We start from the raw sequence: 15771 nt of genomic DNA, 5'->3' as shown, positions 1-15771 counted from the left end.
AAATTGTAATATGTACCAAAAGTATTCCAAAGCACTATGAGTTTTTAAAAAAATGATACAAAGCAGAACATACCTATTAGGCTTAATGTCTGATTAAAAACTTCAACAGAGTCATATGTTGAAAGGAGAGTTAATAACTTATTTCTTGCTTACCATGGTTAAGCAAGCAGTAAGCAGAGAAAGGACATGTGGAACAGAATACAACACCTTTAGGCTAACAATGAAAAGACATAATATTAACAAGTAATTTTTGCATATTTTTTATAATTGAAGAAAGAAATACAGAAATAAATTATTTAAACACTGCTTACCTTAAAGGACAATTGTACATTTATTACAGTTGTTCCTTAATTAACCCCTCCTGAATTCAGCCCACCTAATAAAGTCCCCACCTATAGTTGAATGACAGGAGACTGCCGTGAGTATTTAGGCGGAGAAATTGGATAAATATTATCCTGTACCTGCACAACCTGAAGTGAGTAATTATACAGAATATATATATATATTTTATTTCAAAATTATGTGCAATAAAATCTATACAATATACATATGCCTGAAATGTAAACAAAATCAAAATTGACAAACCGCGCTCCTAAAATCATATATGAATCCAATCAGATGTATACCATGCTAAACTACATTAAAGTGCATAGAAATATTGTGAGTATTTAGTATTGTTTCCAGGCAAGATGCACCCAGGAAGGTGCAGGAACAGTCACAGTTGTCCTTTCATACAGGGTGTGTGTGTGTGTGTGTATAAATGCAGATTATCACTGTATGCAATTAAGTGGCAATTTTTTATGATTCTCATTTTTCTACACATACCATGATGTCTTTCACTAAGTTTGAATACTATTCGTTCTGGTTCCATGTATCTGGCTGGCAGCTTTTTCTGGGCATTTAACCTTATCTTTTTACATTAGCAAATTAGTTTAGATTCATGTATTTTCTTTTATTTCAAGTAGTACATGGGCTTTATTATTTTGGAATTAGTACAGTGCGCACTATTTATTTATTTCTCTCTTGCTTAAAATTTTCTAATATTCCCCAGAATATAGTGAACATGGTCAATTATTTTACTTTGCAAAGAATGGCCAATCACATGCAAGAAAAAGGACAATAAAAAACAAAAAAATATAATTTTTGCTTGCACATGATTGGATGATGGAAGTAAGCAGAATATCACCTCATTCACTAACCTCTGGGGAAAATTCCTATGTAAAGAGTGAATCCACTTGCAAATTGAATACTCTATTTATCTTTAATAAATAAACCTCATAGTTTCTGAATTGCAAAATGATATTGCAAAAATAGCATTTACAGTTAATAGAGTCTCTTAAAAAAAATGTCACTTGGTTATTCTGTTCCTTTTGTGTAACCTCTATTCCGAATCCAAAAGTGTTTAGTTTCTTGCTCCTAAGAAAAATAGCGTAAGGGAACAAAGAAACTCAGGGATGAAACTTTAGAATGAAAGTTTATTGAGGCTATTTTATAAAATGGTAGTTTAAAAAATTACAAATATAAAGTTACAATAAAAAGTGTAAAAATAATTGCATACCCAACACTGTAATGCTTACCCACTTCTGGACCGGAAGGATTTCCCCCCTAATGACCAGGCCACTTTTTGCGATTTGGCACTGCGTTACTTTAAAAAAAAAAAATTACATCTTTTTTTCCCCCACAAACAGGGCTTTCTTTTGGTGGTATTTGATCACCTCTGTGTTTTTTTTTATTATGCGCTATAAACAAAAAAAGAGCGACAATTGTGGCGACATTGTGGCGGACAGATCAGACACCAAACTGACATTTTAGACACTTTTGGGGGGACCAGTGACATTACTACAGTAAAGAAAGAAAATCTGCGCTAAGGATAATTTATTGGCTGCAGCCAACCTCCTAAATATAACCCCAGAAGGGTTATATAAAGTGTATTAAAGTGGGGAGGGAAGGTAAATGGCGCTGCCTGGGTCAATATGTCTACAGAATTGTATAAGCAATAAATAAAAAATGTAAGTGTCAGATGCACAAAAAGTGTTACAGTGCAATAAATAACATCAATGCATCAATATAAACATAAATATGTAAACAGTAAATGTAAAGTGCCAATTGTGCAATAAGTGCTATAGTGCAGTGTATAACATCAATAATAAATAGCATCCAAAAAGTTGACACAATGTGCACCAATAAGTGACCTCAGGGTATAAGTCACTGTAACTAACTCCATAAATAGTTTATCAAATGAACCGGGGACCGCCAGGAACGAGCTATGGCGATCTTGGCCGCCGTGAATATAAAAGTGACCAAGCGTTTGGTGTGGTTGGGGGCCTGGTCAATCGGTTTGCCCAATAACGCCTGGGTAGGGGATTTAATCAAATTAATGTTCATGAGCGAATAGACAAAATTGTACACCCTGATCCAGAAACGGTGGACCTTAGGGCAGGTCCACCAAATATGCAGGACCGTGCCCGACTGGCCGCATCCCCTGAAGCACAACGAAGATGCCCCCCGGACTGCTGCCGCCAACCGGACAGGGACCATATACCACCTTAGAAATACTTTATAGTTAGCTTCTATCAGGGAAGTATTGATCAGGGACTTGCAATTCAAGAGTGCCAACTTATTCCACTCCGCCCTATCCAACTCCTCCCCCAGGTCCGCCTCCCACCGGGTCATATAAGGTAATTTAGGGTCATCCTCAAGCAGTACAGTATATATTGTAGAAATATAACCCTTCAGTTTGTCGATATTACTACACAGGTACTCCATGGGAGTCGAAGTTGTCAAATTGCAGAGACCCTTTAGAGAGGAAGCATAATGGGAGATCTGAGTGTAGCGAGAGAACTCGCTCTCTGGCAGGGAGTATTTGTCTCGCAACGTGGTTCTAGAAATAACACCCCTCCTATCACATAAATCAGCTAAACGGAGAAATCCCTTGTTAGTCCACCAAGCAAAGGCGAGGGGACAGAGGCCCGGAGGAAACTTAGGGTTGCCCAAAAGGGGCGCTAAAGGGGTATGGGGAGACTTGAAGTCATGGTGTTTCGCCAATCTGTTCCATATTCCAAGCGAAAGGGACAGAGTAGGGCATAAGATTGCTGGGCGATCCTTGGGCAGCAGCCACATTAGATGTTCAATTTTAGTAGATAAGAAATGTACTCACATATCAGAAGTAAAAACGAGCGTGATTAGCAATAGCAATGACCGCAACTTCCTAGTTCACGTTAGACTTCCGGAACACAATGTGTTCCAGCCGCCAGATGTGCGTTCCAACCAAAAGCGGAAATGACGTGATGACGCACTATGTGTTTCGTCAGTTTGAAGTCATCAGGAGCAGTGTCAGTCACACCATCCCTGCCATTATTTATAGTAGGTGGTTACTAGGCAACCGGGAGTCACTGGAGTTCAAAGTTTATACCGCGGCCAGTCACTAAATCGATCGGAAAATAGTCAAGTGTTTCTGGGCAGATGGAAAAGGTGCTATTGTAATCCAGACTCATAATCATTGCGGCCAATTAGGCAATAACAGATGCATTCGTTGCTGGGTAGAGTGGTAAATAATTATTGAGGGCAATGATAATTGAAATTAGGTGCTTAATACCTTCCTTCCCCATATATATATATATATATATATATATATATATATATATATATATATATATATATATATATATATATATTTATTTATTTATTTTATTTTTTTATTATCCTAGTGTTTTATATATTCCTTTTATATATCTCTTTCTCACTCAACCTATAAATCTGAGTCAATTACACAATAGTGACCGATCCTTATTAGATCACTTCTTCCTACTGGGGGATTAATAGAGACATAACCATCAACTTTACATCCTCCATTAGTAGTATAATTAATTGGTACAATGTAATATCAGCTATTAATGAACCCATTTAACCATCCTCCCCATGAAACCTTCTTCCTTTCTTAATTCGTACATAACATACATGCTTATCTATTATTTATCATAATTTTTATATTTCTTATATATCACCTGGACATCATATTTATTCAGCCCTTCATTATTATAGGAAATTATGTATGGGTTTGGATCGCATATTGTCTTATATTATTTTCTAAATTGCTTTGTTATTATTGCAAACTCATAGATGGCTATTAGACCACTGGATTTTATTATATATAAGTGTGTATATATATATATATATATATATATATATATATATATATATATATATATATATATATATATATATTCTCTAATCAACATCCTATTTTTTTAGTTTTATGTTTATAATTATTTATTTTTTTATTTTTAATTATTTACACAGCCCATTAAAGTTTAATCAATTTTTAATCTGTTTATATCTAATACAGGGCAGCATCTGCTCAGTCACGTATTACTTACCTTGTGCAGTGGGCCAGGACAATTTATATCTATATTGCCTTATTTTTGCAATGGCAATGTCTCTTTGTTTCCTGCCCAGCAACAAATGCACCTAATTTAAATTATCATTGGCCTCAATAATTATTTACCACTCTACCTAGCAACTAATGCATCTGTTATTTTCTAATTTACCATTGGCCGCAATAATTATGGTTTACACTAGCACCTTTTCCATCTGCCCGGAAACACTTGACTATTTTCTGATTGATTTAGTGATTGGCCGCGGTATAAACATTGAACTCCAGCGACTCCCGGTTGCCTAGTAACCACCTACTATATATATGGCGTGACTGACGCTGCTCCTGATGACGTCAAACTGATGAAAAGCGTAGAGCGTCATCACGTCATGGATCTCCCAATACATATATTATTTGATAGCAAATTGATTGAGTTTGATATTTATTGGAGAGTATTGCCCTATATCTTTGAGAGAGGATCTAACTGGATGCCCATAGCTACTAAGATCGATGCCCATGATCTGACGGGATTATACCCCTGAGTATTATCACGCATATTACCCATGTAGGGGTATCTAGTTCCGGTGAGTGCGGTCAATATTGAGAGGGGAGCACTACTGTTTCCTCACCTGCACGGCCACCTTTGGATCGCCTCAAGATCTACCATTTTGGGACACCATATATTTATTCACCTCATGGACTATTGTCAGATATACACTTGGCCACCTTTTGCACTAGAGTGACCTTATCAATTAATTTTTGTGGATTTATTTGACCACTTCACTACTTACCACATATTATTTGAGTTGTTTATTTTAGTGTTGATTGGATTAATTATCATTCATTTGATAAACTATTTATTGAGTTAGTTACAGTGATTTATATCCTGAGGTCACTTATTTGTGCACATTGTGTCACCTTTTTGGATGCTATTTATTATTGATGTTATTCACTGCACTATAGCACTTTTTGCACAATTGGCACTTTACATTTACTGTTTACATATTTATGTTTATATTGATGCATTGATGTTATTTTTTGCACTGTAACACTTATTGTGCATCTGACACCTTAATATTTTATTTATTGCTTACATTACTACAGTAATCTGTTACTGTAATGATGACACTGGCAGGGAAGGGGTTAACACCAGGGGCGATCAAAGGGTTAATTGCGTTCCTAGGGCCTGTGTCTGGCCCCCGACTTGGTGGATGGAAACAGGGCTTATCCGAGATAACAGGAATACAGGAGCCCTGTTTCAATCAGGGACAGATGAGCAGTGTGCTGTGTTTACAATGGCACACCACCTTCTGTCAATCCCTGCAGCGATCGCCGGGTTCCTGGCAGCCACCGCTGCCACCGGACCTGTTGCTTAGCTGCAGGGCTAGAGACCCGCTCCCACAAACCGGCGTACCCCTACGTCGGTTTGCGCAGGAGAGCCAGCCTGCAACAGTATATCTGCGGCGGCTGGTCTTTAAGCGGTTAAAGTAGTAATAAACCCAAATCCAAAAATGTCATATATTTCAGCTGCCAATCATTAGATGTAGTGATTGCATTAGTTTTCCTTTTTTAGGCTTTCCCCCTCTGTATTCAACTGATGATCTGGCCAGTAACACACCTCCTGTATTATAGTGCCTCTGTTCAGGATGAATAAGCACAGGGGGCACCTTTTAAATTGTAGCAGTCTGTTTTCAGTCTGGGGAGACAGGAGTGTTAGCTGAAGTCTGGCTTCAGTTTGTTAGTGTATCTACATCTGCTAATCCATCCAACACTTTACAATCAGTTACAGCAAACAGCTTTGTTCCGTTTGGGATGACAGTTTTACATAAATAAAAGATGATCATTATAAGCACCCCTGTCAGTAGTAAATGGTTTTTCCTAACTCTGTAGTTGATACATCTGCAGTATAGGATGTTCCGGTAAAAACAACAGACATACTGTCTGGATCACCAGCTAAAACTAAAAAAAAGAAAGACAAAAAAAAAATAAAGCTAACACACCCATCACATCAAAGAATAAGTAAGCTGAAATATAGTATATGTTTGCTTTTTAGTTTATTACCACTTTAACAGGCACCTCTTGGTGCTTGCACAGTAGGCCTATTTTAATTTCAGGGATTGTGGGTGTCTAGAATTCTAGAATGGCTGGGTGTTGTAATATGTAGGTGCTTCAATTGATATGTCGAGATTTTGACTCCTTCTCCTCCCATTTCCTTTCCTTCACAATTGAACCATTACTGTAATGTACAGATTCACTGGCTAATTATGAGGCTTAGGAGGAAGTGGACCTCATGTGAAGGCACTCAAAGATGGCTGCTATGTGCTTACAGTGCAGGATTGGGTATTTTGCTTTTCAGGTTTGCACACCCTTGTATTTTCATATAATACATTTATTTTACATTAATCTATTTTTTATTTTCGAACAAAGTAAGTAATGTTTATCAACTGAAAAATTTTATAAAATGGCAATACTTCCCATGCTACCTCGCATACTCTATCTACAAAATATTGGTCACTTGATATACAATTTAGGAAAGCTAATTGTTTAAATATTTTCTATATCTAAATGATATAACACACATAATATTTATACAAATCATGATGTTATCCATTCTTTCAAAAATAACTGTTTAGCACATATTATCGTTTGTTCTACAATCAGACTGAGGACTTCGAATTTCAATAACTAAGGTTCATTGTTACCTAAAAGCTGGTTCAAAGTTTTAAGTTTCCAACACTTCTTCATATTTTTTAAAAGTGGGGACTGAACTGACACTCTGACTCACAATGACATCAGAGCAGAATATGACAGTGCGAGAATTAAGTGTAAAGTGTTGGATCTCTAGAGAATGCCACTGGATTTCTGGACATGTGTATTTTTTAATATACAAGAAAGATATGGGGGGGGGGAGTTACATGGTTGTGATTACTGGGGGAATACCTTGTTTTCTTTTTAAATATCTTGAAATGTATTAATTATCAAGAGATTGTGCTGATTTGTTATGTATTTATAAATAAGAAAATCCAGACCTTTCTGGTGCTTCTTGAATAGTCAAGTCATGGTAGCTTGAATTAGATATGAACTAGCTTGCTTATCAATCCTGATAACTCGTGATGAATTATTTTATATTTATATTAAATATATGAAATTATATGAAAGTCAAAAAGAAGGTGACAGTTTCTTTTAACTGGAGAATGGCTTGCCGGTTTCTTCCTTTCCTTTGTACTTCTGTTTCCTGCGTGTGAATGGGATGTATCTGTATTTAATCATGTGCTTTGGAAAAAAGGGAGTAGGTGCAGATAAATACTAGTAATTATGTGCTTTATTTGTCTCTTCATGGTTATGCAGAAGAGCATGATAAAATACATGAAGAGGATAGGCCAAAATACAGGGACGTTGAATGCATCAAAGAAAGTGCACACCATGGCAACGATGATTCCTTTAATGGCTGAGTGCCAAAATATATACTCCGGAAGCCGTCTAATAAATGGATGGAACTCTTCATTTTGGTTTGTCGGTAATGACAGACTCTTATCTGAATCTTCCATTTAGGATGGGTCTACCTTTGGGGATAGGAATTCTATGAAGAGATTTAGGTGGTAGATACCCAAGGCATATGTTACTATATACCAACCCTGTAGTATATAAACCCTTATCAAGTAAAGAACACTTAGACCTATAGTCATCAGCCATCGCACTGCTGTGTAAGTTGTGGATTTGTCTAGCCACGACTTGTAAATCTGCCCTAACCTTGAAAAGAAGCGAAATACCAGTGAGGGCTTGCCATGAACTCAGTCATCGATACTGTCTCCTTCTGACATGCTGTTTCTGCCTTCTCCTGCCCGACTCAGAACTGAATGGGTTATTTTCAGTGGAATCTCCCAATGTATAATTATCATAGACTCACTGTGGTTTACTGATTCGACTACGGGAGCTTTATTGCCCTATCAGACATAAACTGTTTATGTACCATAGCAGGGGTGGGTAACACATGGGAGTGGCTATACACAAAATGTAATTCTTTTGGCAGGGGAAATTGTTTCTTCATTTTTGTATTTTGCTGCATTTCTGGTGTTTATCTGGTGCATGCTGTTTGGGTTATGATAAATTAATTATCACTTCTGTATGGGGAAAATGTGTGGGAGCAGAAAATGAGCCACATCACATTTTGTTTAATATTGTGTTCATAAATCTGTAACTAGATACTATACGTGATAATTTTCATTTTAGGCAAACTAAAGAAGTTGTATATTGAGAGCTATCGGAACCAAGATCATGATAAAATACACTGCCTGAACAAAAAAAAAGTTGCCACCCAAAAAAAAAGGTCTGACACCTGATATTTTGTTGGCTTTGATTACAGCACACATTTACTGTGGTATTGTTTCGATAAATCTTGTGAAATTGCAGAAGCTTATTTCCACCCAGTGTTGCATTCATTTTTCACCAAGATCTTGCATTGATGATGGGACAGTTGGACCACTGCGCAATGCCTTCTCCAGCACATCCCAAAAATTCTCAATGGGGTTAAGTTCTGGACTCTGTGGTGGCCAATCCATGTGTGAAAATGATGTCTCATGCTCCCTGAACCACTGTTTCACAATTTGAGCCCGATGAATCCTGGCACTGTCATCTTGGAATATGCCCATGTCATCAGGGAAGAAAAAATCCATTGATGGAATAACCTGATCATTCAGTATATTCAGGTAGTCAGCTGACCTCATTCTTTGGGCACATGCAGTAACTATCCAATAGGATAGTTACTGTATGCTTAGTTTAGTTAGTTGCTCAGTTAATTCCAGGTGGCGACTTTTTTTTTTTGGACAGGTAGTGTATATTACTAGTTATTGTTAATGTATTATACATATATATCTTTAATTTACTTCTAAACAGATAAAAGGCAATTATGATAAAAGCTTGCTGTAGCATACATTACTTATGTCAGGAAAGTTTATCTATTGATTCATGATAGCTTACATGCTAATGCTCACATGAACATAAAAATTATCTCAGCCAGATCCATATGAGCATATATTTAAGCACTGGAAATATTACAGAATTATGGGTCTAGGTATTATTAGGAAAATAAATTTGTGAATCACTGGAAACTAGTAAAGGTGGAGTCTAATGTTTTAATGGAATTTAAAGCAAGGTCTGTGGAAAGTAGGTATTGAGTCACAGTGTATTATAAATAGCCTATTACTGATCTCAACATAACATGGTACCTAAATAGAATCACCAACTTAATATTATATTGATATGTTGTTATATATAATTTAGGTTATAATAATTAGCACAACTCATTTAGGAAGCAGAGCTTTATGTTTCATCTAAAAATGGTATAGGTACCCAGAATTGCATCTATGATGTAGAATCAGGTATTACTAATATAACTTTACTTGGGGAAGTCTTCTAGAAGTGTAAGATGATATACAGTAGATAACATGTTAGCTAGAGAGCACCTACCCTGTTTGTCTCTGAAAGGAGGGAATGACATACAGTACATGAAGGAAACATCAAGAACATAAACTATCCTCACAGCTTATCAAGACAAGCAAGAACATTGTGTTATGTCTTGCCTGTTCAGTTCAGGAAAACACTTTGTTAATTGCAATAACAATGAGCAAATATACAATTGTCACCAAAAAAAAATAAAAAAAAATACAAATACAATACAAAGCAAATTCAGCAGAGCAGAGCAGAGGAGTCATTAACCACTTCAATTCTGTACACTTTTACCCCCTTCCTGCCCAGGCCATTTTTCAGCTTTTATTGCTGTCACATTTGGAATGAAAATGAATCAGTCATGCAACATTGTACCCAAACACATTTTTTTTATTTCTTTCACACAAATAGAGCTTTCTTTTTGTGGTATTTAACCACTTCAATACAGGGCACTTTTACCTCCCTTCCTGACCAGACTAATTTTCAGCTTTCAGCGCTGTCACACTTTAAATGACAATACATCAGTCATGCAACATTGTACCCAAGCACATTTTTTTTTTTTTTCACACAAATATAATTTTCTTCTGGTGGTATTTAATCACCACTGGGTTTTTATTTATTTGTGAATAAAGAGCACCAATTTTGGAAAAACAAAAATGTTTCTTAGATTCTATTATAGACTTTTGCAAATAAGTAAATTTGTGTTCACAAATTTGGGCCAACATTTATATTGCTACATATCTTTGGTAAAAATAGCCCAAATTATTGGATATTATTTAGTCTGTGTGAAAGTTATAGAGTCTACAAGCTATGGTGCCAATCATTAAAAAATGATCACACCTGATCACACCTTATGTACTTACTGCCTATCTCAATTCTTGAGGCCCTGCAATGTCAGTATAGTACAAATACCCCCTAAATTACCCCTTTTTGGAAAGTAGACAGTCTAAGGTTAGAGGCATGGTGAGCTTTTTTAAGTTTCCCAATTCTTGGAAACATGAAGAAATTATATTTGTTTACACAAACTTGTCATATTATTTCTCACACACAGTACAGGCATATTTTCAGTTAACCCCAAAATACATTCTGCTACTCCTACTGAGTATGGCGATACCACAGGTGTGAGACTTTTTCACAGCCTGACCACATACAGAGGCCCCACATGCAGGGAGTACATCAGGCATTCTAAGGACATAAATTACATATCTAATTTCCTGACTACCTATCACACATTTAAAGGCCCTGGAGCCCCAGAAAAATAGATATCTTGGAAGGCAAACACCCCAAAGTATATTCTATGAGGCATGGGCTGAGGACAGGTACTCAGGTACTTTGATGGGCTGCAGATAGGTACTCAGGTACTCTGATGGGCTGCAGACAGATACTCAGGTATTCAAATGGGCTGGATATAGGTATGCAGGTACTCTGATGGGCTTCAGATAGGTATTTGGGTACCCTGATGGGCTGCAGATAAGTACTTGTGTACTCTGATAGGCTGGAGACACATACTCGGGTATTCTGATGGGCTTCGGATAGGTACTTGGGTACTCTCGTGGGCTGCAGATAGGTACTCAGGTACTCTGATGGGCTGGAGACAGGTGCACGGTATTCTTATGGGCTGCAAATAGGTATTAGGGTAATCTGATGGTTTAGGAGACAGGTACTTTGATTGGCTGTAAGTAGGTACTTGGGTAATCTGATGGGTCAGGGGACAGGTACTTATGTACTCTGGTGGGCTAAAGATAGGTACCCAGGTACTCTGATGGGCTGGAGACAGGTACTTGCGTACTCTGATGGGCTGCAGATAGGTATTCAGGTAATCCAGGCAGGAGGTAGGTACTTAGATGGGCTGGAGACAGGTACTCTGATGGGCTCACAGCCAGGTACTCTTTATTACTGGGGTAATATGGGGACTGTGTTTTAAACTATATTTTATAACTCATTGTTACCGCAATCTCCTCCTCACACTGAATCAGTGTGTAAGGAGGAGAGCCCAGTAACAGCGAGTTACCGCAATTTGTTGAAATTTGTGACTGGCTGTGATTGGACACAGCCAGTCATGTGGTAAGGAGCCAATTTCATTGGCTCTTTACCCTGATTGGGAATGGTTTGTGTCCGAGGGACACGCCTCATACCTGATCGCCATGCCCCTGGGGGCGCATGCAAGCGGCATTCATGAGGAGATCAAATGTAACTGAATGTAGTTGGACACAGCCGGTTAAGTGGTAAAGAGCCATTTTCATTGGTTCTTTACCCTAATTGGGGATAGGCTGTGTCCAAGATTGCCATGCTGCATACCCCTGGGGCACGCAGGAGTGACAAGACCGGGAGGATGCAACATGATGTCTGCCCGGAGGGATGAGCAGTTCCCTCCTGTGACATTTTATCATAACCCAGGCGGGACCAATTAATCACCATTGTTTTTTTTTTTTTTCAAGGTATTTAGTAAGAGGCATGGCCAGCTTTCTGAAGTTGTCATGTAATCTTCTGTGTTTGGTCACATTAATAATATGATACCAGCAGTGGTCATCACAGATCAGTGACACAGTGTGGTTTATTTACTAAAGCTAGAGAGTGCAAAATCAGTCACACTCCTGCAGAGAAACCAATCAGCTTTTATCCTCAGCTAGTTTTTTTAAGCTTTGGCAATACAACCTGGAAGCTGATTGGTTTCTCTGCAGAAGTGTGACTGATTTTGCACTCTCTAGCTTTAGTAAATAAACCCCAATGGGTGACAGTTAATGCAGGAGCATGGCACGTGGGGTGCGTGTGAGGCACGATCCTGGGTGGACATCATATGGTGTCCTTCTAGATTAACAGGGCTCCTATCTGGACTTCATCTTACAATAGGCCGAGTTGGAAGGGATTAAAGCTGAACTTTGCCACTCTTTGGCCCCAAGCATTTGGATGTCATGATGTAAAGTGCAGGACCAGCAGTCCTGCATTGTAAGTACAGATAATGAGTGCTCACCTACAAACAGAATCATTGAATAGAGGAGAAGAGCATAGGCTGCCAAGGGAGGGAGGGATAAGGTAAGTATAAACACTTGTTATACTCTCCATATCCAAAAATGAGAACACTGCAAGGGTCTTTTTTATGATCACCTAAAAAAATATATAAATTATAAATATACATTCTGATTAAGATCTTTAAAATTATATTTTTTCTGATGTTTTATTTAATAAGCATATTTTATTTTGTGGTGGGAGTGAATATGTAAATTTAAAAGATATATTAGGGTTTCCTCAAAAATAAAATAGTGGAACCCCTGTTGTAAAATGTGATCCGAAGCGATGTTCATGGAGTCTCTCCCTTCTCCATCTTTTTGCTTAGAATAAAATTCATGACCTAAATTTTCATTCATAAACTGCCCTCCGGGGTTTTTTCATTCAAAAACTGCCCCCCCCCGTCTTTTATCCTTTCTAATATTGCTAATATGCTAATATATATACACACACACATAAACACACACACACACGTTCAGACTCCGTTCACACTGGGGCGATCCGACTTGCCGGGGCGACCTCACAGGTCACGGCGCGCAGCTCACACCGCGACCTCGGAGCGGCCGGCACGGACTTCATAACATTGAAGTCAATGCAGGTCGCCCCAAAGAAGCTCCGGACCCTTTTTCTAAGTCGGAGCGACTTGTGTCGATCCTATTAGAACGGGTCCACAGCTTCTCTATGGCAGGCGACCTATGACGACCTGCCAGGCGACCAGGACGCCTGACAGGTCACCCCAGTGTGAACGGGGTCTTAAACAAAAATGTTTAGAGAAGATGTATCTATCTATGCAATCATGACACAGGCACCAGTACAAACCTGTAGAGGTTTAACCCCTCCCTATTCTATCTGAAACCCTTTATCTTCTTTCATTCTTCAGTTTCTGGAACCATCCATTTGCCTGTTTCTTTTTGGGGTTTTTTTTGTTTTTTTTCTAAACTCAGCATATACCTGTGAGATGTCCAGTTTCTGGAACAGTCTTTCTGCATTGAAGATGTTAGATTTTGACTAGAACATTTCCAATAGAAAGTGTTAAGGAGTTTAACATGGTTGTAAAGGCTCATGCTTTTTAAAAAAATCCTTTAGTTTGCAGTAGCCCATCCAGCCCTCCTAATACTTACCTGAGACCCATTGCAATCCAGGAATGTGCACGAGAGCCTCAGGCTCTCAGGAACTCTCCCTCCTCATTGGCTCAGACAGTAGTGGGAGCCTTTGGCTCACATTGCTGTCAATCACATCCAGTGAGCCAATGAGGATAGAGAGGGGCAGGGCTTTAACCCATAGTAAGCTGCTTGCTCTTAGGGCATTTGACAGGAGGGAGGGACCAGGAGCACCAGCAGGGGACCCGAGAAGAGGAGGATCTGGGTTACTAAAAATTCCATTAAGGTCACTTTAAATTGTCAAAATCTAGTCTTTAAATCCAGAATAGTCCCTCTTGCCAACAAGAAGAAAAATGGTAGCTCTTTCTTTGTCATCTCAGCTCTAAGGTAAAGTGCAGGGAGGGAGTGTGGAACCAACTGTAAAATCTATTAGCATAAGCAGTAAAATTGTGTATTTCCAAACAAAATGGGATCTATGAGGGGGATCAGAAAGGAAGAGAGAAAGAAATAAAAAAAAACAATTAAAAAGATTTCAGTTAGAAGAGTTAGATTCTAGAAGTTAAAGAAAAAGATAGCCAATAAAATAATAATTTCTCTTTAAATACAGCTGAAAGCAGCATGGGTAAGATCACAGTAGCAAAGGAGCTAAAAAGAAATTGGAGAGAGATTAATGCAAAATATGAGATCGTAAAAATACCACTGCCTCCATTGCTGCTTGTTATGAAAAATCTAAATTCTCCTCTCTTTTTGTAACGTTGCTATTTCCCTTGCTTGTAATATGCTATATTACAAATTCATTCAGGCTTTACTCACAGGTGACATTGCATTAAATGCTTGCATTCAGTTATAAAACAAATTTGGTTTCCTGTATATATTTTTTCCGTACTAAGTAAAAGTATGGTTGTCAGATATATTCATCCCTAGCGACTGCATTTTAAATTTAAATTACAGAAGGTTATCACTCAATTAATGCTGCTAATACTATGCTTACAAGCTGACCTAACAGTGACCTCTGGCAATAAATGGGAATGTCTGTAAATGTTGCCATTGTTAATTTTATCCAAATGATCTTGGCATACAAATTCTCCAGCCGTATACATGTAAATGACCTTCAGAATAAATAAAAAATTGTTATTATAAAGAAATGGCCACAAACAACTTATTTTCACAATTTTTTGTCTTGCTGTGCTTGTACTAGTAGAATGCTACAAACCACCCCCTTTTCCTTACTTGGTGGGATTTTCTTAATATCAACCTCTAAGGGCTCATGCACACTACATCTCAAAGAAACTCAAAGAAGCTGCTCCTACAGGCTTTTGAGCTTTTTTGAGCTCTCTTTTTTTTTTTCTGCCTGGAAACTCCCCTTCATATTAGCGAACATGTCCATGACCACTATGGCTTTTTCTGGAGTTTACAGGCTAATGAGCTTACAGGCAGTAAAAAAAAAAAAAAAACTTGCTTTTTTGAGAGGAGCTTTCAAGCAGAAAAGACACCTAAGCACCAAAAAATGTGGGAAAAAATGCAAAAAAGCATGCTAGAAATGGAACAATTAGCTAAGGAGAGGGTTTGTGAAAAAAACACTTAGGGCTCTTTCACACGGCCGCTCCGTGTGAGAGCAACGCTGCGGGACTTTTTTTTTTCCACGGAGCGGATGACATTTCTGTCATCCGCTCCGTGTGCCCGCATATCATCCCATCCGTTTGCGGATGATATGCGGACATAATGTAAGTATATGGCATTGCGGATGTCAGACATGACATCCGATTTTTCTTCCTTTCCGTTTTTACACGGATGAAAAAATAGGGTTCTGTTCCGTTCCAAAAAACGGAACAGAACTGAAAGGAGGAA

At 38.1% G+C, this 15771-nt stretch overlaps 1 protein-coding gene and 1 pseudogene across 2 annotated transcripts in view; one reads left to right on the top strand and one right to left on the bottom strand.

The window, feature by feature from the left end:
- CDH18 (cadherin 18) overlaps positions 1-15771 on the top strand; it is an 850149-nt gene that overhangs the window by 787666 nt on the left and 46712 nt on the right. The gene's annotated exons all lie outside the window — the stretch shown is intronic.
- On the bottom strand, positions 7529-8193 carry LOC309555600 (protein RER1-like; annotated as a pseudogene). The gene is made up of 2 exons: positions 7690-8193; positions 7529-7645 (listed from the first exon to the last, which is right to left on the bottom strand). The product of its transcript is annotated as a protein RER1-like (transcript).

This window comes from Pelophylax lessonae (genome assembly GCF_965119305.1).
Source record: "Pelophylax lessonae genome assembly, chromosome: 5".
Lineage (NCBI taxonomy): Eukaryota > Metazoa > Chordata > Amphibia > Anura > Ranidae > Pelophylax > Pelophylax lessonae.
This window is presented reverse-complemented; position numbering and strand designations above follow the sequence as displayed.